This window comes from Nyctereutes procyonoides, unplaced genomic scaffold (assembly GCF_905146905.1).
Source record: "Nyctereutes procyonoides isolate TBG_1078 unplaced genomic scaffold, NYPRO_anot_genome, whole genome shotgun sequence".
NCBI classification, from domain to species: Eukaryota; Metazoa; Chordata; class Mammalia; order Carnivora; family Canidae; genus Nyctereutes; species Nyctereutes procyonoides.
The window spans coordinates 1747805-1775782 of record NW_026575132.1 but is presented as its reverse complement, the minus strand read 5'-3'; the positions used below and the strand labels follow the sequence as shown (position 1 = coordinate 1775782).

General features: G+C 45.3%; 1 long non-coding RNA gene across 2 annotated transcripts; it reads right to left on the bottom strand.

Annotated features, from left to right (window-relative positions):
* Positions 1-1180: 1180 nt before the first annotated feature.
* Positions 1181-26390, bottom strand: LOC129522725 (uncharacterized). Of its 2 annotated transcripts, XR_008666966.1 has the most exons (8): positions 26227-26390; positions 24815-24873; positions 19370-23515; positions 17781-17855; positions 8829-9012; positions 2900-3017; positions 2264-2434; positions 1181-1864 (listed from the first exon to the last, which is right to left on the bottom strand). It is a non-coding gene; the product is annotated as an uncharacterized LOC129522725 (long non-coding RNA). The 2 variants fall into 2 exon arrangements; XR_008666967.1 differs by lacking the exon at positions 2264-2434.
* Positions 26391-27978: the final 1588 nt, after the last annotated feature.

The following is a 27978-nucleotide window of genomic DNA, read 5'->3' as shown; positions in this document are numbered from 1 at the left end:
CGTGGGCTAGCCTTGCTGCCAGGGGGGCTCTGGACGCTGCTTTTTACTTGATTACAGCATATAAAGCAAAACGAAGGAGGATGGTGGTGATGGAGGGGGCAGGGAGACAGGACTGTTGGCAAATAACGCCTGTCCCGTGGAACCAATGGTCCTTCCACTGTCTTCAAGGACATCTCTTCACTCTAACATGACTGGCTTTCCTTTTTTTTTTTAATTTTTATTTATTTATTTATTTTTTATTTATGATAGTCACACACACACAGAGAGAGAGGCAGAGACATAGGCAGAGGGAGAAGCAGGCTCCATGCACCGGGAGCCCGACGCAGGACTCGATCCCGGGTCTCCAGGACCGTGCCCTGGGCCAAAGGCAGGCGCTAAACCGCTGCATCACCCAGGGATCCCCCATGACTGGCTTTCCTGATGGTAGATGCAGCCGAGTAAACTAAGGCCTTAACACGCCTAAATGAACATTTTTTTAAGAAGAAGGCCTAAGAGCTTCATTTATTATGCTGACAATTTTGGTTTCCTCCAGGGCAATGCCCTCTTCTGATTTCAGTTTTGTAGTTTCATCAGATGTTGAAAATTGAGCCAATCAACTTCCTAGCAAAGGTCCAGAGCCCGGAGTTCCCACAAGAGGCCGTCTTTGCTGCTCCTCACACCGGGCACGTCCTCACTACCACGCAGACAGGATCAGAGCCACAAACACTCGCACGCCTGAGGTTACGGATGAAGGTTTTCTTTCTTTGTTTCACTCTCTATCTCTTAGGATGTCAAGTCTTTAGATAAAACCAAGATCTGTGATGTTCACAGCTGTACGTCCAGTTCCGAGGACAGATCCTGACACAGGACAGGCATCAACAGGTTTGTCCAACGAAGGACAAAAGGAAAAATGAAGTCACACCTAATGGAAGTAAATGAGACGCAGTGCTTCGGGATGTCCCTAAGGGCAACCCTACTACTCCAGCCAACCGGTAGCATTCCCCCTCATTCATCCATCAAACCTTTATTGAGCACCTTGAGCATCATCTGCCATCCTTAGCACATGACGCTTATTTCAAATCTATCCAGAATATTAACTCCCTCTAAGAGCTGAAGTCAGAAGCAATCCCAATCTCATTTCCAGGACAAAGCCCCACAGTGACAGCATTTTTCAAAGCATTTTCCCAAGGAAGGGCCACGGGTTTCAGTATAGAAAACACTAACAAAAACACTAACACCAGTATAGAAAACACATAGAAAACACTAACACCACTATGATTAAATGGATTTAAAAATTCACTACATATTTCGCATGTGAATTCCTATCAGTACATCAGAAGATAGTTTCAGGAGATGGCATTCATTTTCCCACTTCATGTGTTTGAGCTTATTATCATTATTATTATTATGGGAATGTTAGCGAAAATAAGGCAAAATTCTTATTTCAGGGATCTGCCTGGTCCCCCCCACACACTTCTTTATATTTTATTTATTTCCTGAGACAAGAATAACAATTGATCTCTATCTACTATAGTGGCCTCTGCTATTTTTCTAATTCTGGAAGTAAACTGAAGCCAACTCTTGAAAGAATAAATACGCCAGGCACCATGCAGTTGTTCTCTTAAAAGTGATAATTTTTTTTGCATCTTTTAATATGTATGTGAAAGGAGAATCGTATAATGCTCTCCAGAACGGCGTTTTGTCTATCACACAGCAGATGTTAGTATGAGTGAAGAAAGTATGCGTAGAATGTTTGGAAAGGTTATTCTGAGGCATCTTCGTCCTCTTCTTGAGTGGCCCCTCGCCGCACACAGACCCACTGTATCTTTCAGGCAAATGAGGACTCCTCTGGGACTCCGAAAATGTTTCCCATCCTAATGCAGGTCTTTGTAGGACATTGAGAAAAGGGGGAGAGAATTAAAAATATTTTCCCAAGTCATAAGACCTCTGGTCAATAGGAACAAATGTGGAATCTGGACAGCTTCCAACCAGCTCCCGTGAAGTAAAATAATTTCAAGATTTTTCTTATTTCTAAAACATCTGTCACTCATGTAGGCAACATGAACAAATAATTGATAAATCTCCTTAACATAAAAGCATAATCACATGGGATAAAATACTCTTCTTGAGAGCAAGTTGCTTTTTGAAAAATTCTCAATACCCTCCACTCTCCATTTTATTTAGCTTATTGATAGTTTTATGATCTCACAGGTGATTTGATTGTTTTTACACACATAGGATATGAATTATTATTATTTTGATATATTGAAAGTCTATTTCAAACCTGTCTTAAAAAAATAATTGCTGCTTGGGGTACTCAGTGGAGCTCCGTAACGGCTCTTGTTGTCCCTACAGGGCTCTGCAGGGAAGAAATCCTGCCCTGGACCTCCGCGGGGGTAAAATCATGAATGAAGCAAGAATTTCTTTCATTTGTTTTTCCAGAAGAGACAAGGGACTGCAAAATAAACAAAACGTGCTTGACTAAAGAGAAAGAAAAACATATGGTTGCTTCTTTTCCTCACTGCCTTCCTAGGTATACAAATGGAAAGATAGCGAGCCAGAACTTTCCTGAGGACCCGAACAAAATCTCAGAAATCACAGAGCTCACGGCACCCCTTCTGGGCCTCACAGTTATCTCATCTGTTAAAGAAGAAATACTGTCTATCTCATTGAGTGGTTTAAATACAGTGTGAGCCACGAGGTCAAAAACCTGCCACACAGTAAGTGCTCATTAAACGTCAGCTTCTGTTAAACATGGAAATGACCCTGTATAGTACTGATGATGAAGAGTCCACGATTTGTAGTTAGAATTGGTTCTAAAAATCTCAGTAAGGATATAGAACTTTTGAGGATAAAGCATTTGGCCTGGCACTTTCCATGGCTATTTTCTCTTCCAGCAAACACGTTATGGGTTGCTTACCGTCTATGAGCTCCTCTGCTGGGAAGGAGAGAGGGCAGGACGCAGGGCCTGCTGTCTGAACGTTCACAGGCGACAAAAGCCTCCCTAAACCAGTTATTGCAGTGTAACATGGCAAGTCCTGTAATAAAATTAATTATACCTATTATTTATTGACTGTGTTTTGGGGTGGGTCAACATGTTGCAAACACTGTCCTACTTGTCTCTCACAACAGTTCTATGAAGTAAGTGCTATTATTCCCATTTTATAGGTGGGGACACAGGTTCAGAGAGGCTAAATAGCTTGTCCGAGGTCACATAAGCTAGCAAATGATGAGGCTAGACTTTGAACTTAGGCTGTTTACATCCAAAATCTATGTTCTTAATCATAACACTAAACTTCCTCCCTAGAATATAATATAGAAATAGCAGTATTTATTAATTGTATGAAAATAATGAATTATGTTGTTCAACATAGATAGTAAAAATATTTGGGAGCACAGAGGGACTAGTTGGCTCGCTCTGTTAGAGGGAGGATGGGAGAGCCTCAGGGAGGAAGTGACAATTAAGTTAACTATCAGAGCTATTTTCATGGATGCATTATAGATTAGATTCAAATATTTTATTTCCCACCATGCAGCCACCAGGAATCTAATTTTTAACTTTTTCTAATCAACAATATACTTTCAAATTTCTTTCATTGATGTACTTACTGTGTTTGGTCAGTAAATACACTTAGTCTCTGATACTCTCAAATACCATCATGTCCTTTTTAGGAGAAAGCATAAATCACACACATGCACGTACCCTAGTGTGTCAGGGATTTCTTAAACACACTCTAATAGACAATGATACATTTTTATAATGCATTCATGATATACACCAAAACGTTAACATTGACTACTTTTTCTTTTTCTTTTTCTTTTTTTTCTATTTGTAATTTTATAGATTCTGAGTTATGGAGTGTAATTTGTTTACTTCTGAAATGTTGTGAATTTTCTCAGATAAACATTTGTCAGGTTCGCAATCAGATTATACATGTGTTTAAGACAACAGACCTTCCGGTTGTTGTCCTAAAGTTAATGCATGTTCAATCCACTCAACTACATCACGTCTGCACCTCCAATGACGAGCTACTTGATAACAAGGACAGCACTCCACGAACGGGTATGTATGTGTGTGTGTGATAGGGGCTTGACAAATACTTGTTATCTCTTTTTTTCCCCAAGATTTTATATAAATTCCAATTAGTTAATATATAGTGTAGTATTAGTTTCAGGAATTGATTTTAGTGACTCATCACTAAAATAGCATCCAGTGCTCATCACAAGTGCCTGCCTTAACGCCGATCACCCGTTTAGCCTATCCCCCTCCTCTTTTTCCTTCATTAACCCTCAGTTGGTTTTCTACAGTTGAGAGTCTCTTATGCTTTGCCTCCCTCTGTTTTTATCTTATTTTATTTTTCCTTCTCTTCCCCTTTGTTCATCTGTTTTATTTCTTAAATTCCAAGTATGAGTGAAATCATATGGTATTTTTCTTTCTCTTACTCTTTATTTTACTTAGGATAATACCCTCTAGTTCCATCCATATCATTGCAAATGATGTTATTCCATTCTTTTTGATGGCCAAGTAATATTCCATTATATATATAATGTGGTGTGTGTGTATATATATACACACACATACACACATATATATATATATACATATATATATTATATCACATGTTTTTTATCCATTCATCAACTGATGGGCATTTGGGCTCTTTCCATAGTTCAGTTATTGTTGCTAGCGCTGCTATAAACATTGGGGCGCACATGCCCCTTCAAATCAGCATCAATGTGACAAATGAATAGCTGGGAGAACTTACAAATGAAGTCAGAGCTGAGAGACTCTTGAACTGATATTCTGGCAAATGATATGTAGACATAATAGCCATGCACATCCTATTTCATAGATGTTCTCACAAAAATGGGACCTGTTATATACAAGGTGCTGAAGAGGAAGAAAAGAAGATAGGAAGGGGCTGAGTATCTCGCAGTCGGGCTGTGGAGACCAGAGACGAATACGAGAAAAGAGAATTGGCAGTATGTGTGTAGAAAAATGCATCTGTGTTCACAAACTCAAGTGCACAAGAAATATGTGTTGTTTCTCAATAATAATGAAAAGGTACATTTCTTTGATTGATACCAGATTCAGATTTTCCAAGAGCAGAAATGTAACCCAGACAATTCAAAGACACGCTTTCTCTTTGTCCATGGTACCAGCTTTAAGTCTGAGGGAGCCAAGATGGCAGAGGAAGAATGGGGGAATAGGTAGGTGCCCAGAGTGGCATCTGCTAAGGTCTGTTATCTGGTCACTGGGGATTGGCTACCCAGATGGCCGCTTGGCCAGACCTTGTTCCTATCCAAAGGGCCCTTGTGGTGACTGTCCTTGCTGTCGGAGCTCTTCCTGAGGCCCTGGCATGTCGGGAGTGTGGCCTGGGAGGCTGTCCGAGGGCCTCCAACAGTTCTGTGCTCCTTATGAGCAAAATGGAATCATGTCCTAAAGCCACATCAAGGTTGGACTGGGGGCACTCTGGGACACAGCCTGAGGCCCATAAAATAAGACAAACCTCATTGGCAAACTGCATACGCATTTCTGTCCTGACACCTCGAAGCTTCCTCAAGCTCTATCTGTACCTCGGGGCAGTTACCCCTATTTACTTGGGATTTCTGTTGTCTCTCATCCAACAGTGAGGGCAAGGGAAATGTCTTTTTTTTTTTTCCTAGAAACAAACTATCAGAGGAGGGGCAAGATGGCGGAAGAGCAGGGTCCCCAAATCGCCTGTCCCCACCAAATTACCTAGATAACCTTCAAACCATCCTGAAAATCTACGAATTCGGCCTGAGATGTAAAGAGAGACCAGCTGGAATGCTGCAGTGAGAGGAGTTCGCGCTTCTATCAAGGTAGGAAGACGGGGAAAAAGAAATAAAGGAACAAAAGGCCTCCGAGGGGGAGGGACCCGCGAGGAGCCGGGCTGAGGCCGGGGCGAGTGTCCCCAGGACAGGAGAGCCCCGTCCCGGAGGAGCAGGAGCTGCACCAACCTTCCCGGGCAGGCGGAAAGGGGCTCGCAGGGAGTTGGAGCAGGACCCAGGAGGGCGGGGATGCCCTCGGGCTCCCTGGGACACTAACAGACACCTGCGCCCCGGGAGAGTGCGCCGAGCTCCCTAAGGGCTGCAGCGCGCACGGCGGGACCAACCGGAGCAGCTCGGAGGGGCTCGGGAGCGGCTCCGCGGAGGGGGCTGCGGGGCGGGAGCGCGAATCCAACAGCGCAGGCCCCGGAGCACAGGGCGCCGGGACACAGCCCAGGATCCGGCCTCCCCCGGGACAGGCAGAGGCCGGGAGGGCCCAGGACAGCGAGGACGCTCCTGCCCCGAGCTGAGCAGATCAGCGGCCCCGCCCCGGAGCCTCCAGGCCCTGCGGACGGAGAGCCGAGAGCCCCGAGCCCCGTAGTTCCTGCGGAGGCTGAATCCAGGCTTCCAGAGTTGCCATAGCAACTGCGGCTGTTCCTCCTGGGGCCCCACGGGGTAAACAACCCCCACTGAGCCCCGCAGCAGGCAGGGGCAGAGCAGCTCCCCCAAGTGCTAACACCTGAAAATCAGCGCAACAGGCCCCTCCCCCAGAAGACCAGCTGGACGGACCAGTGATACTCCCCCGTGTTCCAATACAACTTGTTTTTGGCCACTCTGCACTGAGCAAAATGACTAGAAGGAAAACTTCACCTCAAAAGAAAGAATCAGAAACAGCCCTCTCTCCCACAGAGTTACAAAATCTGGATTACACTTCAATGTCAGAAAGCCAATTCAGAAGCACTATTCTACAGCTACTGGTGGCTCTAGAAAAAAGCATTAAGGCCTCACGAGACTTCATGACTGCAGAATTTAGATCCAATCAGGCAGAAATTAAAAATCAATTGAATGAGATGCAATCCAAACTAGAAGTCCTAACGACGAGGGTTAACGAGGTGGAAGAACGAGTGAGTGACATAGAAGACAAGTTGATGGCAAAGAGGGAAACTGAGGAAAAAAGAGATAAACAATTAAAGAACCATGAAGACAGATTAAGGGAAATAAATGACACTCTAAGGAAGAAAAACCTACGTTTAATTGGGGTTCCCGAGGGCGCCGAAAGGGACAGAGGGCCAGAATATGTATTTGAACAAATCCTAGCTGAAAACTTTCCCAATCTGGGAAGGGAAACAGGCATTCAGATCCAGGAAATAGAGAGATCCCCCCCTAAAATCAATAAAAACCGTTCAACACCTCGACATTTAATAGTGAAGCTTGCAAATTCCAAAGATACAGAGAAGATCCTTCAAGCAGCAAGAGACAAGAAGTCCCTGACTTTCATGGGGAGGAATATTAGGGTAACAGCAGACCTCTCCACAGAGACGCTGGCAGGCCAGAAAGGGCTGGCAGGATATATTCAGGGTCCTAAATGAGAAGAACATGCAACCAAGAATACTTTATCCAGCAAGGCTCTCATTCAAAATGGAAGGAGAGATAAAGAGCTTCCAAGACAGGCAGGAACTGAAAGAATATGTGACCTCCAAACCAGCTCTGCAAGAAATTTTAAGGGGGACTCTTAAAACTCCCCTTTAAGAAGAAGTTCAGTGGAACAATCCACAAAAACAAGGACTAAATAGATATCATGATGACACTAAACTCATATCTGTCAATAGTAACTCTGAACGTGAATGGCCTTAATGACCCCATCAAAAGGCGCAGGGTTTCAGACTGGATAAAAAAGCAGGACCCATCTATTTGCTGTCTACAAGAGACTCATTTTAGACAGAAGGACACCTACAACCTGAAAATAAAAGGTTGGAGAACCATTTACCATTCAAATGGTTCTCAAAATATACCCTAAAAACTACAGAACACTTCTGAAAGAAATTGAGGAAGACACAAAGAGATGGAAAAATATTCCATGCTCATGGATTGGCAGAATTAATATTGTGAAAATGTCAATGTTACCCAGGGCAATTTACACGTATAATGCAACCCCTATCAAAATACCATGGACTTTCTTCAGAGACTTAGAACAAGTTATTTTAAGATTTGTGTGGAATCAGAAAAGACCCCGAACAGCCAGGGGAATTTTAAAAAAGAAAACCATATCTGGGGGCATCACAATGCCAGATTTCAGGTTGTACTACAAAGCTGTGGTCATCAAGACAGTGTGGTACTGGCACAAAAACAGACATATAGATCAATGGAACAGAATAGAGTACCCAGAAGTGGACCCTGAACTTTATGGTCAACTAATATACGATAAAGGAGGAAAGACGATCCACTGGAAGAAAGACAGTCTCTTCAATAAATGGTGCTGGGAAAATTGGACATCCACATGCAGAAGAATTAAACTGGACCACTCTCTTGCACCATACACAAAGATAAACTCAAAATAGATGAAAGATCTAAATGTGAGACAAGATTCCATCAAAATCCCAGAGGAGAACTCAGGCAACACCCTTTTTGAACTTGGCCACAGTAACCGGAGAAGGACAAACAGTGTATGTTCTCATTCATTTGGGGAATATGAATAATAGCGAAAGGGAATATAAGGGAAGGGAGAAGAAATGTGTGAGAAATATCAGAAAGGGAGACAAAACATAAAGACTTCTAACTCTGGGAAATGAACTAGGGGTGGTGGAGGGGGAGGAGTGCGGGGGGTGGGGGTGAATGGGTGACGGGCACTGAGGGGGACACTTGACGGGATGAGCACTGGGTGTTATTCTGTATGTTGGTAAATTGAACACCAATAAAAATTAATTTATAAAAAAAATAAATAAATAAAATAATAATAAAAGAGGCACATTACTGCTGATGCTACAGAAATAAAAAAAAAAAAAAGAAACAAACTATCAGCTCATGTACTTTGTTTCCCCTCTGACACTCAGGAAACTTACCACTCTTGACTAATCAAGCAATCCTTTGCAGCAGAAAATCTTATTCCTCCATCATTGCGTAGTCTCTCAAATCCATTAACTTCACCTGAGAATGCCTTGTTCTCTGTAGAGTCTATGCATTTGAATTCAAGTCAGGAAAATGCTAATTTTTTTCCTCTGAGTCGGTGGATGGCCTGTGTTCTAGCTGCAAAGTGGAAGAAGGGCTGTCGGGTTACAAGAAAATACATGAATCAAATTCTCAGGTAACAGGTCAAAGTATCTTGCTATCAGTTGCTTAAATGAATGCTTGGGGTAATGGGGGAAGAGAGGGGCAGGTCTAGACCTCAGACAGGCCTGAGGCCCAATGGGGAAGACTCCTGAGCCCCTGACCTTCTCTTCACCCAGTCTGGTAGCCAATACTCGAGCATATACTACTTGCTCCTGGTGGGTAGGCATGTAGGTAGCTAGAATTTCCACAGTGGGCAAAGCCTCCTGTGATTGTAGGAAAGGGACCATTTTGCCCTTTTGCCACCATCATTCTGCAGGAGAAACCCTGGGGAAGACTCCTGGGTATCAAACTTCCACTGTGTTACCTTTCATTTTATATCATGATCTCTAAGTTTTTAGATTCTTCTTTTTTTAGTTTTTGCATTCTTTGCCATTAGTTGTGCCTGGTGGTGTCATTCATCCATTAGGCCACACATGTAAATGTCAGAAGATGTAAAATTTAGTAAGCACATTTTATACATATTAATATTGTTATTCTAAGCAAGTCCAATCGATAACTTTGGGTAAGTCAACCTCTTTATCCAGCGAAAGCTTACAAAAAAGCAAAAATTTAGTATCTATTATATTCTAGGCACAGGATTCATGGCTGGGATACAGTAAGAAGCAAAGTGTGCATAGTTGCTACCTTCATAGGACTTATGATTTGGTGGGAGAGACAGAAAAATAACTTTTTAAACATGACACGAATTCATGATAACTTACAATAATTCCTGTGAAGGTACTGATACTCTGAAGGCAAAGGAGGCTCTTTTTGAGGCAGTGACATTAAGCTGATACCTAAATATTAAAGATTGGGTACGGGTAGGGACCTGGCTGTCTGGGTCTGAGGATCGAGTGCCTCTTGATCTCTGAGTCATGAGTTCAAGCCCCACGTTGGGTGTAGAGATTACTTTAAAAAAAAATCTTAAAATAAAAGGTTGAGTAGGTATTAACTTGATAGAACTTTTTTTTTTTTTTTAACTTGATAGAACTTTTGAGGTCTAGGCGAGAATGAGAGTTCAGGTCAAAGAAACAGTATTTTTTTTTTTAAAGATGTTCTTTATTTATTTGAAAGCAAGAGAGAGCACAAGCAGAGGGAAGGGCAGAGGCAGATGGAGAAACAGGGAGCCCGATGCAGGACTCAGTCCCAGGACCCTACAATCACCACCTGAGCCGAAGACAGATGCTTAACAGACTGAGCCACAAGGTGCCCCAGAACAGTATTTTTCAAAGGCCCTGAGGTTAGAGACCAAAGTGGCTGGGAGAGGTATGACGAGGTAAAGCCAGAAGAAGTAAGCAGAACCTTATAGAAAGTGTTAAGAATTTTGTATTTTTTTTCCTAAGAACAACCCAAATTTTATATGTAAGTGTGACATGTTCAAATTTGTATGTTAGAATGATCATTCCTCCGGTTGCTGTGGTATCTCTCTCTCACCTCAGTCACCAACTCTTAGGGCCATGTGAACGATTCCTGTCAGGGACTCAGAGGTCTCAGTCCCTGGCCACATGCTGCTGCCCTTCTGTGGTTGTAACAAATACCCCAGAATTCCGCTCTTTCATTTCACTGAGACCTCCAGTGGCTCTCCCACTCTGGTGTCTACATGTTTATTGGTTCTCTCTTTCCTTCATTTTCCTCCCTATTTTGCCGGAGGGGATCAGAACCTACAACCCCTAAATAGGCCACTTTGGTGTATTGATTATTCTGAGCAGAAGACACTCTGCTCAAAGAGAAACAGCATGTGTCCTTCCCCTTTTTATCTAAAAGTAGGAAATTCCCCATGAGAGAGATGCCCTCTGTCCTAGGAAAAGAACATTCTTCTCACTGGGGAGAGATGAATCTGCATAAACAGATCTATTCACAAGACCTTATCTTTCATGAGTTTCCCCTGTGTATTTACCCATCACTGTCCCACAGCTACTGCCCCGGCCCCAAGCCTGTCCTTCTTGGCCTCGTCACATCTCCACAGCGTGGGGTTCTCTGTTGAAGTGGTGGATGAGCTCTCAGAACTCTCAGCTTCTCTGGGGTGGATTTCTCTTCTTCAGGACCTGAGGCCAGAGGGAAGTGTGTCCTCCCCCCACAGCTGAGCTTCTGTGCTGCCTGAGGTGAGTCACTGTTTCACGGACACCAGAACCATCCTGTCCTCGGCTTCCCCGCCGACACCCGCCCGGCAGCACAGCGCACGACAGAGGCTTTGACAGCAGAGCAGATGCAGGATCCACAGGTGTGAGTGAACGCAGCCGACAGTCCACCATCTCCGGGTAACCTCTGGGCCTTCAACGATGCTGCAGAAAATCAGATGCCTTCTATTTGTGTCACTAAGTCAGGGCCACCCTCCGCTGAGTGCTTATCTTGCTTAGTTTGCACCGTGACCAAAGCAGCTCTCCCTCTGCCCCCACCTCACCCTCGCTACTGGCAGCTGAGGACACCCAAGCCCTGCACAGGTGCCACACTGACTCCAGCTGCCAACGCTTTCAACCTTCTTGAGTTTACCTCATTCTCGGGCTTCTCAGGAGGCACTTGTCCTTCCTCCTGGGTCCTGGACCCAATCCCCGGCTGCATCCTGAGGAATGTTCCTCTTGCCTATATTTGTAACATCTCTTTCTGAAAAAAAGCCCTCCCTCCACTTCATCTTCCCCACTAAATCTCTAGAAAATGCTTTTAGCATATATTACTGCCATTTCCTTGCCTCACATTTAACTTCTCAGCTCACTGCACTCTGGCTTCGGCCTTCAATGTGCCACAGAAACTGATCCTCCCAAGGTCACCAGCGGCTTCCTTGTCCCCAGATCCAAAGAACACAGTTTAGTTCTTAGTGTCCCTGACTTCTCAATAGCTTTCAGTGCCATCGACCTCTGCCTCTTTCATAATCATTTTTGGGGGAAGGGAACCGGGACTTCCAGTTTCCCTCCTACACCTCGGAGCTCAGTCTGTTTTTGTTACTGATTATTGATTCGTAATCTCTATCAACTTAGAAAAATGGTGGAGTTTCCTCAAGGGCTGTCCCAGGATGTCTGCCCTTCTCACCCTTGACCTTCTCCTTAGAGGGTCTTATTGGGAGCACCTGGGTGGCTCAGTCGGTTAAGCCTCCAACTCTTGATTTTGGCTCAGGTCATGATCTCAAGGTCATGGGATTGAGCCCCATGTCGGGCTCTGTACTCAGTGTGGGGTCTGTTTGGGGTTCTCTCTCTCCCTCTGCCTCTTCCCCTGCTCATGCTCAATAAATAAATAATCAATAAATTAAATAAAATTTTATTACTTAAATAATTTAATTATTTAAAATTAAATTTAAAAAGGTCTCATTTTCCATTAGAGTTTCTATTATATCTGCATGCTGGTAAGGTAAGCCCTAAATCTGGATGAACAATCACAATCTTTCTTTTCAGCTCCACACACACGTGCTTTTTTTTTTTTTTAACAGCTCTTCTTGAATTTTGGTTAGTGCCTCAGACTCAAAATATCGAGTCTGCAACAAACACAAGAACTTTCCTCTAAAACCTCTACCTTTCCGACAGTTTCTCCCTTGGGAAATGGCAATGTCATCCACCCTCTTGTTCAGAACAGCCAGAGACCTTGACTCCCCCATCCCACTTCTTGCCTCGCTGCTTCGGGCTGCCATCACCATTTGGCTAAAATAATACCAAAGCTTTTGCACTGGTCTCTCCCCACCCACCCTATCTTCTCAAACCAGCCTCCCCATTTCGGTCATAACAACCTTTTAAACAATGCACGCGATCATGTCCTTTTCCTATCTAAAATCCTCTAACTCTGGGCAGCCCATGTGGCTCAGAGGTTTAGCGCCACCTTCAGCCCAGGGCCTGATCCTGAAAACCCAGGGTCGAGTCCCACATTGGGCTCCCTGCATGGAGCCTGCTTCTCCCTCTGCCTCTCTCTCTCTCTCCCTCTCTGTGAATAAATAAAATCTTTAAAAAAATAAAAATAAAATAAAATCCTCTAACTCTAATGCACTCTTGTTGCCCAATAGGCCACCTCTCCAGCTTACAGCCCCTTGGTCCCAATGGTCCCACTTTTTCTCTCCTTCCGCTATATGTACTGGAATACTCTGCACTGTTTGCCTTGAGCAGACTACTCCCCACTTAGGAGCCTATGCAAATGCCATTTCTTTTGCCTGGAATGCTTGTCCATCCTTTTGGCTTGTTACCTGGTTACCTCGTCCTATCACTTCCTCTTTGAAGCTTTCCCGGAGCTGAAGACTAGGTTGGGTTGGTCTGTTTTACATTCTTGTAAGACTTTGCACATTTGTAATGTTTACTTTTGTGTGATTATTTGTTTAACATGTATCTTCCCTGCTAGGTCAGGAGTTTCCCGATTGGGGGGGTTGGGTAATTCCTGCCCTGCTCATCATTGCAGTGGAAGCACCTAGAGAAGTGACTGGCTCATTGCGGATGGCGAATCCACATTTCTTCCTCTAAGGGCCATCTTACATCTAGTACATAGTCCTCGCTTTACAGTAGCATTTAAGCCTGGAACTTGTCTTCGTGATGATGCAGTCTGAGCCAAGCAAAATGTGGCCTACATTTACGTGCCCGGCTACTGAAAGGTCACATCATTAATTCCACCTCCTGGAACACGCATCTGGGCCTCCTGTGAGCAGAGCGATTAGAACGGGCGATGCAGAAGGAGGTGGATCCATGACTGTCCTCATTTCACAGGTAAGGCCTCGGAACAGGGCAACAGGAGTCAACCTGTTCACAGGTTAACAGGAGGAACTTGCCCGGGTTATGCCACAGTAACCTGCAGGGCTGGTGCTTGAAGAAACCGGCACTTGAGTTTGGATCTGAAACAGATGTGCACTTCCCCATAACCCCTGGGGACTGTCCCCGGGAGCGCCCTCCTCCCCGGGGCTAAACAGGCCCAGCCCTGAGGTCCTCAGCTCTCCCTGGCTCCTGGCCCAGGGCACCCACAGAGGAGGCACCGCAGGCCCCATGGCGAGGGGCTGGTGCCACCTGCTGGACACAGTTGCTGTGCTGCCTCCAATGGGCCACTTTTTATGGTTTCTTTCTTTCTTTTTTCTTTTTGAAAGATCCTCCAGGGATCCCTGGGTGGCGCAGCGGTTCGGCGCCTGCCTTTGGCCCAGGGTGCGATCCTGGAGACCCGGGATCGAATCCCACATCGGGCTCCCGGTGCATGGAGCCTGCTTCTCCCTCTGCCTGTGTCTCTGCCTCTCTCTGTCTCTCTCTCTCTGTGACTATCATAAATAAGTAAATTAAAAAAAAAAAAGAAAGATCCTCCACTTGTTGACAGTTGTCACTAACATAGTTCCACATTCCTGTGGATTTTAGGAACTTGTTAATAATTGTTACACAATGACACACTCAGGCACTAGCCTCGGCTTCTTAGGCATGAATTCCTTTCTTTTTCTTTTTATCGTATTTAATTTTTTTGAGTCCACACTCAAGTTTGACAAAAACAAACGGAAGAAAGTTCTTTGTCAGTGTCATTCAGCACTTTTTTCTCCCGTGATAATAAGAAAGGCAAAAATTGTTTACAATTAGACTTAAACTTTGTGTGTCTCTTTCTTCTTAAGATGGGGATCCCGGTAGCACTTCCCTCAGAGAGCTGCGGGGAGAAGCACATCCGCATCCAGGGGAGTGGAGCCAGCACCTGATCAGGCTCAGGAGGTGCTGTCTGCTATTTGCATTATTCCATGGGGACAGGGAATGCTTTTCTAGAGGATTAAGACAAAGAGACCTTTCAAAATGTGGCATGCTCCACTTACTCTGTTTGAAAGCAAGGATGGCATAAGAGAAGCTTGGCTATTACAACTGGCATACAATTATGCGTTAAAGTTTTCCCTCATGCTATAAATGCTTCCTGCATCTCCACTGTATGCTGAGGAGGCCAGAAAAGCAATAGTGGGGGACAAGAGGCCCTGCCTGCACAGAACTTAGAGTCTAGGGACAGAATGTATCTGTGAGCTGATAGAGCAAATAGCCCGAGAAGGAGAGGTGCTCTGTCCAGAAGCAGATGGAGGAGGCCCCTGATGCAACTTGCCCCCCCCCCCCGCCCCGCTCCCCCACCTCCCCAGAAACGGACTTTGCCTCTGGGAGCCCTGGTGAGCACTCCCTCCCACTCGGAGGCGTCCTCTTCCTCTAGCTGACTTTCTTTATCACCTTGAAATTCCCTCTCCCTCTCTTTTCAGGCGGCTGCCAAGTACTGCAAGCTAATGATATGAACATCTCATCTTCAGCTGTTGCCTAGGAACAGAGTCCTTCCAAGTGGTCTTTGCATTTCAAGGAACAACTTTAAATCTATTCACTGTCCAAGCCCCAGACCTAAATGTCACCAAATGTCCTTTTTGACCTTAAGATTCTTAGTCAAACCTAGTTCAACAACAGTCAATACAATGGTGGCCAAATGACCATCAGGAAAAAAAAAAAAACCATGAATTTTAGTAAGTAACACAATTTCAAGTTCTAATCCATGTAAAAGTGCTTTGAAAGAGGCAAAAAGCACACTACAAGTGTGACATACAATTTTTCCTGTGTATGCCTACTTACTCCCTCACGCCATGGATATTGAGAGGTTCAGCTTGGGAACATGTTTCTGGCTCCTGGGTCCAGACATCCTGGTTATAACAGCTGTCACATAAATGAGCACCATAAACCAGGGGCTTTTATGAGATAAATATTACCTGGCTTTCTGAAAAGATCTCTCTGGATAAAACACTGAGTTGAAAGACTTAATTACACCTGTGTTACTTTTTAGTACCAAATAATATCACAACTCATAAACAGCTTTTTGTTCTTCTGACTTAAATATTAAAGTCTTATTTTGTCATTTTTGTCAGCTTATCTGTTTCCTGTCTCATCCTTCCCCTCCCCACCATCAATCATCAGGATGTAAAAATTAAAAAAAAAAAAAACTAAACTAAACTCTCTGATTCAGAGAAGAAAACTCCAGAATAGAAGTATATAATCAAATAAAATTAATGACTGGGTGAACAAGTATATGAGAGGGATGTATGTCAACCCATCAAGGTGGCCACAAAATCCTGATCATATTCTGTTAGAATTAAGTCAGTCTTAAAAAAAAAAAAAGTCAGTCTTTATCAAGCATCAAATAGTAGATCCTAAGATCTTACCTCCCCAAACCACCAAATTCCTTTCTGCACTAGGGCTTCCTGCTTCAAGTTGGTCAGAATTTCCACTGGGGAGGATGGAATGACAGAGCTGCTCTCCTCAACCTCTGCATTCGCAGTGACCCACACCCTGCCCTCCTCCCCTAATCTGTCCAATTTTCTTTTTGAGATAAATAATATCTCTTCTTCAGAATGAGATAGGGGATCCTATTATATAACCTATTTGAGATCATATATTGTACATATCACATATATATCACATATATATTACTTATATGTTATATAACCAATTTGAGATTTTCCCAATTGCCCGGTTTGTTAGAAAAATAATTAGAACTTTGCATTAGCAAAGTGCCAGAAACAGAACTTCTACATAAGAAACACTAAATAAATGTTAGCGTAATTGAATTGAATAGCCTAAAAGGGCACAGCCAAGTGGCGGCATGAGGACCCACTACAGACTATCCAAATTCCACCACTGTTGAACATGGCTAATTTATCCAAGATGTTTTTCTCCCAATAACTGACTTTCCTAGTCTTTCAATTTGTTGAACAACCAGTCTGGCTCAAACTGAGAAAATTTGTTTGATTAAATGACTAGGGATTTGGAAGGGGGTATTGACTCTCTCAAAAGATGACTTAAATCAACCTGACAATGACTGTTTTCACAAGTGATCACTTTGTCTTTTTTACACTCCTGCTGTGTGGTTTTTCCAGGGAGTTGAACCAGTTTCCAAGTCTAATTGGGATAGCATGAGTGTCCTCCTGGCTGGACAATGCTTCTTCTGAGCCATTCTGCTTTGTTCAAATTGCCCAATGCAGGTCAGGGTGAGGACTTGGGGGAGTACCTAGACTCCCCTTCCAGTGAGTGGTTGTTTCAAGCCAACCACAAATTAGAAGTTAATTGCTCTAGTCTCAGTAAGACTGGCCAACTGAACTTATTTTAAAGTCAAAGTCTCCCGTGGTGTAGACAGCCTTAAATTAACTACAGTTTACAATTTTTGCCCAAACGGTTGGGTCTTTCCAAAGTTACTCTGAAAACAATAGCGATGCTGTATGGACAAATTACAAAAAGATGGGGAAATTTTTGTTTAAAAACAAATATGGGGCAGTCTGGGTGTGGTGAATTACAAAGCAAATTGAAGACATTGTGGCCTAGAGGGAAGAACCTGTTGTGGAGTTAAAACATGAAGATCCGAGCATGGGTTCAGCTGCCTCATAGTATCATGAAGTACCACACGGTAAACACCACTCAAAGGCACATGCTTTTATTTAATTATCTCTAAAGGTCACAGAGCAGACCTTCTGGGAAGGCGGCATATTGGGTTTGCTTTTCCCTGTTCCCTGGAAACCACAGGGAATGACCAACACATCAAGGATCAAATGTGAACTATTTATATCAATAAATTAAACACAGAATTTTGTATTTCTAGTATGAGAAATATCAGAGATGGTAGATTTGTAAAGAAGCTAACACTATATATCTCTTTATAGGATCCGTTGGCTTCAGCAGTCTTGTCTTTGACATGGTTGGTGTTGACCCTCTCCCCTCCCCGTTGCCCTAATCCAGGTTCTCATTGCCCCTTTTCCAGGGACTCAGACTTACCTCTAAATGGGCTCCCCATCTCCAGGCTTGCTCCCGTGCCAATTCTGCTTCCACACGGCAGTCACAGATCAAAAGCTAAAGATCAAAACCAAACAAAGCTAAACTATATACTGTTTATGAATCTATACATAGGAGATAAAATTCCTCAAGAAGCAAGTGAATAATGAACACAAAATATATGATAATGGTAATCTCTTAGGGGAGGCAAGGGGGGTGATACAGGGAAGGAGCATATAAATAGAACAATGGAACTGGAATTGTTTTAGTTCTTAAGTTAGATGGCAATGTTTAGTTTTTATATCGAATAATGAGTTCATGAGCATCCATTCTACTATTCTGATGCAGAATTTATAATATGTGATATGTATTCTTTTTTAAGTGGTCAAATACTATATAATACACTATTTTAAGTAAGAAGAGTTACATTTGATTTAAAGGAAAGCAGTGAGGGAGCACCGGTACAGGTATTACCCATTATATACGGTGATAACATGAAAGTGATGGGGAAATGACTGATACGTAGGAAACAGGGGCCTATGGAAACAAATCCCTATGTCTTAGCAGGTCGTAAAAAGTACAAGCAGGGTCATGTTTACTTTTCCAACAATTTCCTCTCACTGCCTCCCTCCCAAACGTACTAAACCAACTGTAATCTCTCATGCTTCTGCGCCCCTGTGCATGCTATTTCCTCCTGCTGAACTATATTTCTGCTGTCTCTGCTTGATGAACTCTTATTCGTTCTGGAAGACCCAGCTGAGGTGTTCCCTCCCCGAGGATACTGAGATACTGTACTACTTTCCTTAGGCCACGTTATGCCGTCTTTACATTTCCAGAGCATCATATCTGTTCCCTATCCTCTGCTATTGCATTCCATGTTTATTTTTCATCAGCCTCTCTATCTAAATGATAAATTTCGTGAGACCAAATCTTCCCCAACATTGCACCTCCTGTACCTCGGGCTTTACATGGCATCAAGCAATAACTGAGGGGCTGCTCACAACACATATCCAGAAACAATGATTAAGGCTTCCTCTGTTTGAGTTGCATGGTGACCTGCAGCCCACCTAGACTCCCCAAAATATAGCAATTTGAAGACCAATTCTGGTCACAGGGTGGTCAAAGACAAATACACCGATACCCTAAGGAGACGAAAGTTTACAGAGGCAAAAAGCCACTGAGCCCAGAGCATTCTCAACGTTGGAAACTGCATCAGAGAGGGGCTGAGGAACTCCTAAACACACATGTGGGACGCCTGGGTGGCTCAGCAGTTGAGTCTGCCTTTGGCCCAGGGTGTGATCCTGGAGTCCCGGGATCGAGTCCCGCGTCAGGCTCCCTGCATGGAGCCTGCTTCTCCCTCTGCCTGTGTCTCTGCCTCTCTCTGTGTGTCTCATGAATAAATAAATAAAATCTTAAAAAAAATAATAAACACATGTGTCTCCTCTCCATAGGTAAGTATGCATATGGAAACTACTGTTATCCTTGGCTCACAGAGACTTTCAGACTTCAGGGATTGAGAGAGGCTGGCAATGGGGCAGAGGATTGGCAGAGGAAGATAGCAGATGAAAAGGAGAAGAAACATGAAGTCTTACCAGCAGCTCCATTGAACATACGGTCTCCATGGCAACTCAGGGTGAGGAGAGATTGGCATGAGCTATCACCACATCGGGATCACTGACCTTTGAATCACACAGCTGAGAACAGTGATGCCTGCATTAAGAGACTGCATTTTAGGTAAAAAAAAGTGGATCCAGGGCAACTTGTCTTGGAGGCCCTTCCATTTTCCTTCATCATTCACTCAACAGTGATTTACTAGGCACTACTATCTGCTAGACATGGTCCAAGGTGCTAGGAGATCACAAAAGCTATTACAATTGGTCTTTCCTTTAACAAACTCGCAGCCTACTGGGGAGGGGGGCAAATATGACACCTGTGTGAAGATAATACAAGTTAGAATTGATCATTATCCTGTGTGAAGTATAAATCAAGAGGTGTGGAAAGACAGAGGAAAGAGAGCTAAGTCTCTACTTAAATGTATTGACAAGGAAAGAGTAAATAAAGGAGGTGATATACCAGCTGAGGACGTACAGGAATGAGATATGCACAAGAAGGAATAATGTGAGCATGGAGGGAGTTCTGGAAATCTAGGGCATTTTCATTCTGGAAGAACTCATCCAGACATCTTTGAGTGTGGTCTCAAGTAACAAATACTCCTATGGCATCTCTTACCTCTTTATGATACTTACGAGATGTAGGCTACAGCAGAGAAGAATAAAAGTCACATGCCAGCACCACAACCTTGCATTGCAGCAACAATGGGTTTTGCTAAAAGATGTGGGCTTTCAGCATTGAAGGCAATAACAGTACAGCCGTGGAATTGGTTTTCTTCCATTTATTTTGAAAAGGCCTCAAGGTTGTGGGACTGAACTAATCATAATTCATGGTTCATGATACGCTTTTCCTCGGTTAATGCATAGAAACCTCTATTTGCTTGTTAGTCAGATAGTTACTTTTATAATGTAACAAAATTTCTGCTTTTGGCAAAAAAAAGAGAGTAACTGGTACTGGACTTGTGCTTTCTCTGTAAACAAGAAAATCGCATGAAATGTATGGAAAAAACAAGCTTTCAGATATTGGAAAACAAGTAGTGCAGGGACGTGATCCCCGAGGAGAGAGACTCAAAGTTGTCCTATGATCAGTCTGGCTCTCTACATGGAGGCACTCTCTAGACTGTGCAGCAAGCAGGGTGGTACAGAGGACTCGCCAAGGCAAGGAGACAGAAATCAGGAGAATGACAAAATCCAGACACACAACAATATAAAATGACAATGTACAGCATCTAATCAAAAAATACTGAAAATACATCATCTTTTGGATAATACAGGTAATACAATACTAAAAACAGAAGAGGCAGGGAAATGTGACTTTTAACCAGGAGAAAAGTAAGTAATTGGGAACAAAGGAATAGCTAATTTCTTGTCAAAACTAACACGAGCCAGCAGATACACTTCTAGCACACGGAAAAGCAAAATATGCTTCAGCATACTGAAAACAAAATGCTGTCAATGTTGAATTCTCAGATCTGACAGACCAGCCTCCCATCTTCCCCTCAAAGAGCCCCAACATGGAAATTTTTTTCCCAACATGGAATTTTATACCTAGCAAAAATATGCTTATAAAATGAAAGGCACGGCCATTACAGACCTGATGGGCTCTGAGTGACATATAGAATTGCTGAATCACTATAATGTACCCCTGAAACAAATACAACTGACAACATGTTAATTGTACATATTTCAATAGAATGATTTAGACTTTGCAGTCTTACAAGATTGCATAATAATCTCAAGATAGAGAACTAGAAATAAGGACCTCAGTCTGCTTACCATTTTATACTTACTTGGCAAAAATGCAACAGAAATGTCAACATTTCAAATAGTAAGAGTCCAACGTATTTGAGTTTGGCCGAAGGACAGATTGTGTATTGCATAACAACCTCACAAAGGCACTTTGAAACCAACCGGTGCAGAGTATTAAATGCTAAACAGCTTAATCCACAGGTGCCCAGGGCTGTAAGGTAACTGCCTACTCAAACCCTCTCCCTGCCCTGAGCAATAGCTTCGGCCAGAGCAGTGACCTGTGACTCAGCTCTGGACGCATCTTCCCTGCTCTCTTCACAAACCGCTGGCCACAGGTTTTATTCCATAGAATGCAAGGCATGAAAGAAATGTTCTCCTTTTTAAATAATTATTTATTTTGGCAGGCAGCTTTCAAGACTTGATCCCAAAGATAGGAGGAAGATGGGGATTTCAAATAGTTTGGTAAGTGGGAGAAATCTTTATTTCTTGTTTCAGTAAAACAGATACCTTTATTGACTGACTAAAAAGCTTTTAGCCTCTCTCTCAGATGCCTGGAAAGCCCCGCAGGAAGTAGCACATTCGATTTAATCATTTTAGATGAAAAAAAAAAAACCCGTTTGTCTAAAAACTCAAGTTACACAAAGGGTAGCTGTGATTAAATAATATGAATGAATGACAGTAATGTTGTCCTCTATTACAAAATACACTTGCGCTCCCAAAGCAGCCTCATGTACCATTTTATAGCCACCATGCTGGGAGGCAGGGTAAATACTCTTAGTCCCGTTTGATGAGAGAGAAACTGAGACATGAAGATGAAACGACTTAGCCTAAAATGGCCAGCCTCTTAAGCGGCAATGCTGGAACCCAGACTCAGCCGGCCTGACCTGGAGCCTGTTCACATTCTCTGTTCCCTCTACCCTGTACACCTTTTTTCTTCTTCCCTTCCACTCTCTCTTCCTTTTTCTAAAAATTAACTTTCACAACTTGTTCAAGTACATATTTATTATTGAGAAGTTAGAAAAGCATAGAAAGAAATTAAAAACACACACAATCCAACCATTCAAATAACAATAATTAAAATATTAATGTGGCTTTTTAGCCTTTTGTCTTGTGCAAATGTATTTTTAAAATAGGGAACACACGTGTAACTATTGTCACATGCTTCTTCACTTAATGGTATAGTGTAAAGAGTTTCCCAAATTGTTAAATGTTTTTCAAAATCACAAATTTTATGATAGCATTGCAGTGTACTACTATAATTTACTTAACCACTGCACTCTACTCTCGTAGTGTATGTTCTATGCTTCACCATTAAGAACAAGGCAGTACTGCACAGATTTATAAATAAATCTTTGTGCGCATCTCTGATTTTTTAATAATGATAAATTCTTAGTGGTAGAATCTCTGGGGCACTTTTTGGTACCCTAAAACATGGCCATTGTGAAATAACAGAGAGTTGATGCATATTTGAATTCTGGATTTCAGAAGTGAAATGGTTTTCGAATATCTAGAGTGTGACCATGAAGATAGGTAAGGAAACTGGAAAGTAGATTTTTACAAAATCGATGATAGCATTCTCTACATGGTTTGTGAGGGTATACGCTGGGCTTTATGAGGAGGCAATGAGGCAAGCCTTAAAAATTAAAAGTATATATGCCCTTGGATTTAGCAATTCTGTTTGTATGTATTCAATAGGTTTCCTTCTGCATGTGTGAAATGAGGCATAGAGTTAGGCACTGCAGCGGGATTCATAAAACACTGGAAACGACCTACATATTCATCAATAGGAATCTAGTTAAAAAGAATGTTAAAGTTATTAAAATACAGAGTTACGCTTTTTTAAAAAGCAAGGAATAAGCAGCAATATGAAATACTACCATTTGTGTAAAAGGGGAGAGTAGTGGGGAGAACATGCACACAAACACATAGTTAGGTTTACAGAAGGTGGTCGCAGCCACCGCTTCCACAGAGAGGGCTGCTGGGGGGGGGGGGGGCGCCTTACCTTGCATTGCGTCTCTTACTGGGTTCGAGGGTTGGTTTTTGTTTTTTTTTTTTTTTTTTAAAAAGACTTTATTTATTCAAGAGAGACACACACACAGAGAGGCAGAGACACAGGCAGAGGGAGAAGCAGGCTCCATGCAGGGAGCCTGACATGGGACTCGATCCTGGGTCTCCGGGATCATGCCCTGGGCTGAAGGCAGCACTAAACTGCTGAGCCACCCGAGCTGCCCGAGCTGCCCTCGAGGGTTGTTTGCTTGTTGTTGGTTTTGTTGTCAGGCTGGGTGAGGAGAAGGGGCTCCTGGTGGGAGGCCTGGAGGATGGTCTCTCGATCACAGGACATGTGCCAGCGCCGATTTATGCTTCCCTGCAGCTCAGGCTCTAGATTTTAGGAAAACAAGGTCCAAAAGGGAGAAGCAACGAAGAAGGAACCATCACTAAAGCTCTGGTTTGCTTCTCCGAGCAGTGGGAGTTGTGTAAATAATGAGAATGGGAAGAATAATATTCTTGCCTCTCGGGGGTTGTTTTGAGGCCAGTGAAATCACAAAATGCTTTGTAATGGCAAAACAATATTAAAAAGTAAAGTTAAAGTGTTCATTCAACAAAGATTTCTTGAACGTCACTATGTTCCAGGCACTAAGTTAAAATAGTAATTGCTTTCGTATTTTATTAATAATTTTTTTTTGCCTCTCGTAAGTGTCTGCTTATCATTGTTCATGTCAGTGGTTGTTTCTTGCAAAGATCCATTTGCCCATCTGTCCATGTCCCTGATTCATTCCCAGGCCCCCACCCACACCTGTCTTTTGTTTATATTCCGTTAACTAGAGCAGAGATCATCGGGAAGCCCAAGGACCTGATTCAACCTCCAAACATGTTTTGTTTGCTCACAGAATGCTTCAATATCTTTGAGATGACTGACTTTATTTTCTTTTCATCAAGAGCTTTCAAAAGTCAGATATTTTACTTTTTAAGAAAAAAATCAGAAGACCTGGCAACAATCTGAGAAACAGTATGGGGTTCACTTAATTAAAATTAGAAGTACTATATAACCCAGCAATTCCACTTCTGGGTGTTTACCCAAAGAAAGTTAATATGTTAATTCAAAAAGATAACTGCACCCCCATGTTCATTTTCAGCATTATTCACAACGACCGATATAAGGAAGTAACCGAAGTGCCCATCAGGGAATGAATGGATAAAGGCAATATGATACATACTTGTATAAATCATCACATTATATATAATATCCTATTTATAACTGCATATTATATATATGGAACATGACTTGGCCATAAATGAGAATGAAAGCTTGCCATTTGCAACAATAGTGGAACTTGAGGGTGTTATACTGGGTGCAAAAAGTCAGAGAAATACCATATAATTTCACTCATCCGTGCAATCTGAACACCACCCAAAATCATAAATGCAGAGAACAGGTTGGTGGCTGCCAGAGGCAGGGGACAGCAGTGGGTGAAATGGGCAAAGGGAGGCCAAGGGTGCAGATTTCCACTTAAAAAATAAGTAAGTCATAAGTGTGTAAAGCACGGACGGCCCGGTGACTGCAGTTAAGATACTATATGGTGCATGTTTGGGAGCTGCTGAGGGAGTGAGAGTGACGGTTCTCATTACCAGGAAAAAAATGTCACTATACGGTGACAGGTGTTATCTGTATACACCTACCGAATCATGCTGTTGCACACCCGCAACCCACGCGATGTTCCATGTCAACGACATCTCAACTGAAAAACAGTGATAATGCAGATAAAAGAAGCCGACCTGGGACTGCCCCTGTGGCCTGGCTGCACCTGCCAGCTCACCGACACCGTCGTCCCCCCCCCCCCCGCCCCCGCCCCCCCGGGTCCCTGCGGGGCGTGTGGACGGAGGAGGGCTACACCTCGGACAAGGCCCCAGAGGCCTTGGCCAGACCTCAACTCCTTTCTTGGCCCCCGAGGGCATGTGGAAGCAGAGGGCCTTCCTGGGGCTGTGTGCGGCCGCCTGAGGACTAGGCCCAGTGTGGAAGAGCCTGGGGGAGCAGGGGGAGGCGGAGGAAGGGGGGAGCAGGTGGAGGGGAGGGAGGGGGAGGGGGAGAAGGAGGCAAAGGGAGGGGGACGAGAAGGGGCACGGGGGCAGGGGAAAGGGGGAGAGAGACATGGAGGGGGCAGGGGAAAGGGGGAGGGAGACATGGAGGGGGGCAGGGCAGGGGGAGGGCGCGGGGGCAGGGGGCCAGGGCACGCCAGCGGGCCTGACCAGAGGGCTGCAAGTCAGCCACTGAGGCCCGAGCTGAGAACCGAAGTGTCCCCGGAACAGGGGCCGCAGGAGGAGCGGGTGGCCGCGTCCGGGTGCCCCGGGAGGGGGGTAGCCACTGAGCAGCAGACAGCTTAGAGCCACTCGCTCCGCGCTCCGCGGGGGAAGCCCGCGGAAGCCCGCACCTGCCGCAGCGCAGACTCCCCCTGGGCGACTCCGCGGCCCGACCCCCCACCCCCTACCCCCTACCGCTTTCCTCCCCCAACCCCTTGGCCCCACCCCCACCCCCTAGCGCTTCCCTCCACCCCCCACCTCCACCCCCTAGTGCTTCCCTCCACCCTCACCGCCTCCACCCCCACCTCCACCCCCTAGTGCTTCCCTCCACCCCCAACCCCCCACCCCTAGTGCTTCCCTCCCCCAACCCCGCGGCCCCCACCCCCACCCCTTACTGCTTCCCTCCACCCCCAACCCCCCACCCCCTAGTGCTTCCCTCCCCCAACCCCGCGGCCCCCACCCCCACCCCTTACTGCTTCCCTCCACCCCCACCTCCACCCCCTAGTGCTTCCCTCCACCCCCAACCCCCCACCCCCTAGTGCTTCCCTCCTCCGACCCCGCGGCCCGCCCCCACCCCCCCTAAAAGTCTCCGCGGTGGCGCCCAGGCGGCCGTGGCCACAGCAGCAGGTGCGTGGATGCACGTCCGGGACACCCGCTTAGGGCCCAGCGGGGAAAGGACCGAAAGTTCGTTCTCCTCCCAGGTTAACTCTTCCCGCTTGGACTGCGGCGGCACAGTTGGCTCAGCGGACCTGGGGAGAACAGTCTGCGGGACTTCACTCAGGTGCGAGTCTCACCACAAACATTCCCTGGACCATCTCTTCTCAGCTGCTTTGGTCTTGAGTGACGGCAGCCTTGGGCGCTGCTGCCCCGAGCTCCGCGGAGGGGGGCCCAGGAGCTTCTCAGGAGGTCAGGCAGCGGCCGCATCTGGGTCCCTAAATGGAAAGCCTGAGTGACGGAGGAGCAGGTCGCGGGGGGGGGGGGGGGGGGGGGGGGGGGGGGGGGGGGCACCAGCCACCCTCTGCTGGGAGGCTCACGGGCACCCCGGCTCCGTGCTGGCCTGGCCTGTGATGACCCTGCGACGGAGGTGATCAGGACACAAACAGGAGGACCTTGCCCACGGCCCAGGCTAGCGACCAATGACCCCAGGCCACCGGCTTCGGGCACCACCCTGCTCCTAGGCCGGCCCGGCCCCCAGCACAGCTCCGGCGGTGCAGGCAGTCATTGGGCCAGTGTCCCGAGGTCACGACTAGCTCCCAGAGACAGCTTGTCAGCTCCCGGGCCACCAAGAGCTTGGGTGACGGGGACATCACCCCCTGCCTGCAGCTCCACCCCAGCCTCTCCGTGCACTCAGCGTTGATTCCTCTACCATGCAACTTTTTAAAAAGGATTTTATTTATTTGAGAGAGCAAGAGAGCGAGCACAATGGGAGGAGGAACAGAGAGACAAGCAGAGCCCAACACAGGGACACGGGCTTGGCAGGGGGCTGTGGGGGCCTCCACCCAGGACCCTGAGATCATGACCTGAACCGAAGTTCCACACATGGCCGACTGACTGAGGCACCCAGACTCCCGCAGCCGGAGGCTGGAGTCCCTGCTCTAGAGATTCTTATTTGTCCCAGGTGTCGCCTGGGAACCAGATTTGTAAGAGTTCCCCTGGGGATTCTTGTGTTCAACCAAGGCTGAGGACTTAAAACACAGCTGCTCACATGTGCGAATGCACCAGACTCACCTGGGGGCCTTGGTCAGTGCACACTGCTGTCCCCCAACTGCCACCGAGTTCTTCTGCTTCAGTAGGTCTACAGTAGGACCTCATACTTAGAATTTTTTTAATTTTTATTTATTTATGATAGTCACAGAGAGAGAGAGACAGACACAGGCAGAGGGAGAAGCAGGCCCCATGCAGGGAGCCAGACGTGGGACTTGATCCCGGGGCCCCAGGGTCACACCCTGGGCCAAAGGCGGCGCTCAACCGCTGGGCCTCCAGGGCTGCCCAAGAGAAATTCCAACTTTAAATATTTTTATCGGAGTCTGGCCATCTGCCCTGCTTTTAGTTCCAGAAACGTGGTCTTTCTTAAGCTCAGCCTAAAGGAAAATGAGGCTGGCCCCACTTCAGCTCGGCGCTGGCACTTACTGGGGTCCCTTCTGGGACTGCCACATCACCCAACCTCCCAAGTGGAAGCAGCTTGTGGGGCGGAGCACCCAGGCAGGGAGGCAGGGAGTCGGCCAAGGTGGAAACTCAAGGGGAGAAGTCACTGGTTTTCAGGTCAATGCCCCAGACACCAAGAATGAAATTGGGGAGAGCCCTGGCCCCCCGCAAGCTGTTTCATCTCAAATCCATGGTTACAGACTGTCTCCCCACATTTGTGTGTGGAAGCCTTAACCCCCAAGTGTGACTGTATTTGGAATGAGAAGGTCACAAGGTTAGGGATCCTGGGGGGCCCAGCGGTTGAGCATCTGCCCCTGGCCCAGGGCGTGACCCCGGGTCCCGGGATCAAGTCCCCCTGCCCCCCCGCCCCCCGCCCCCCGTCTCTCGGGGACACATAAATA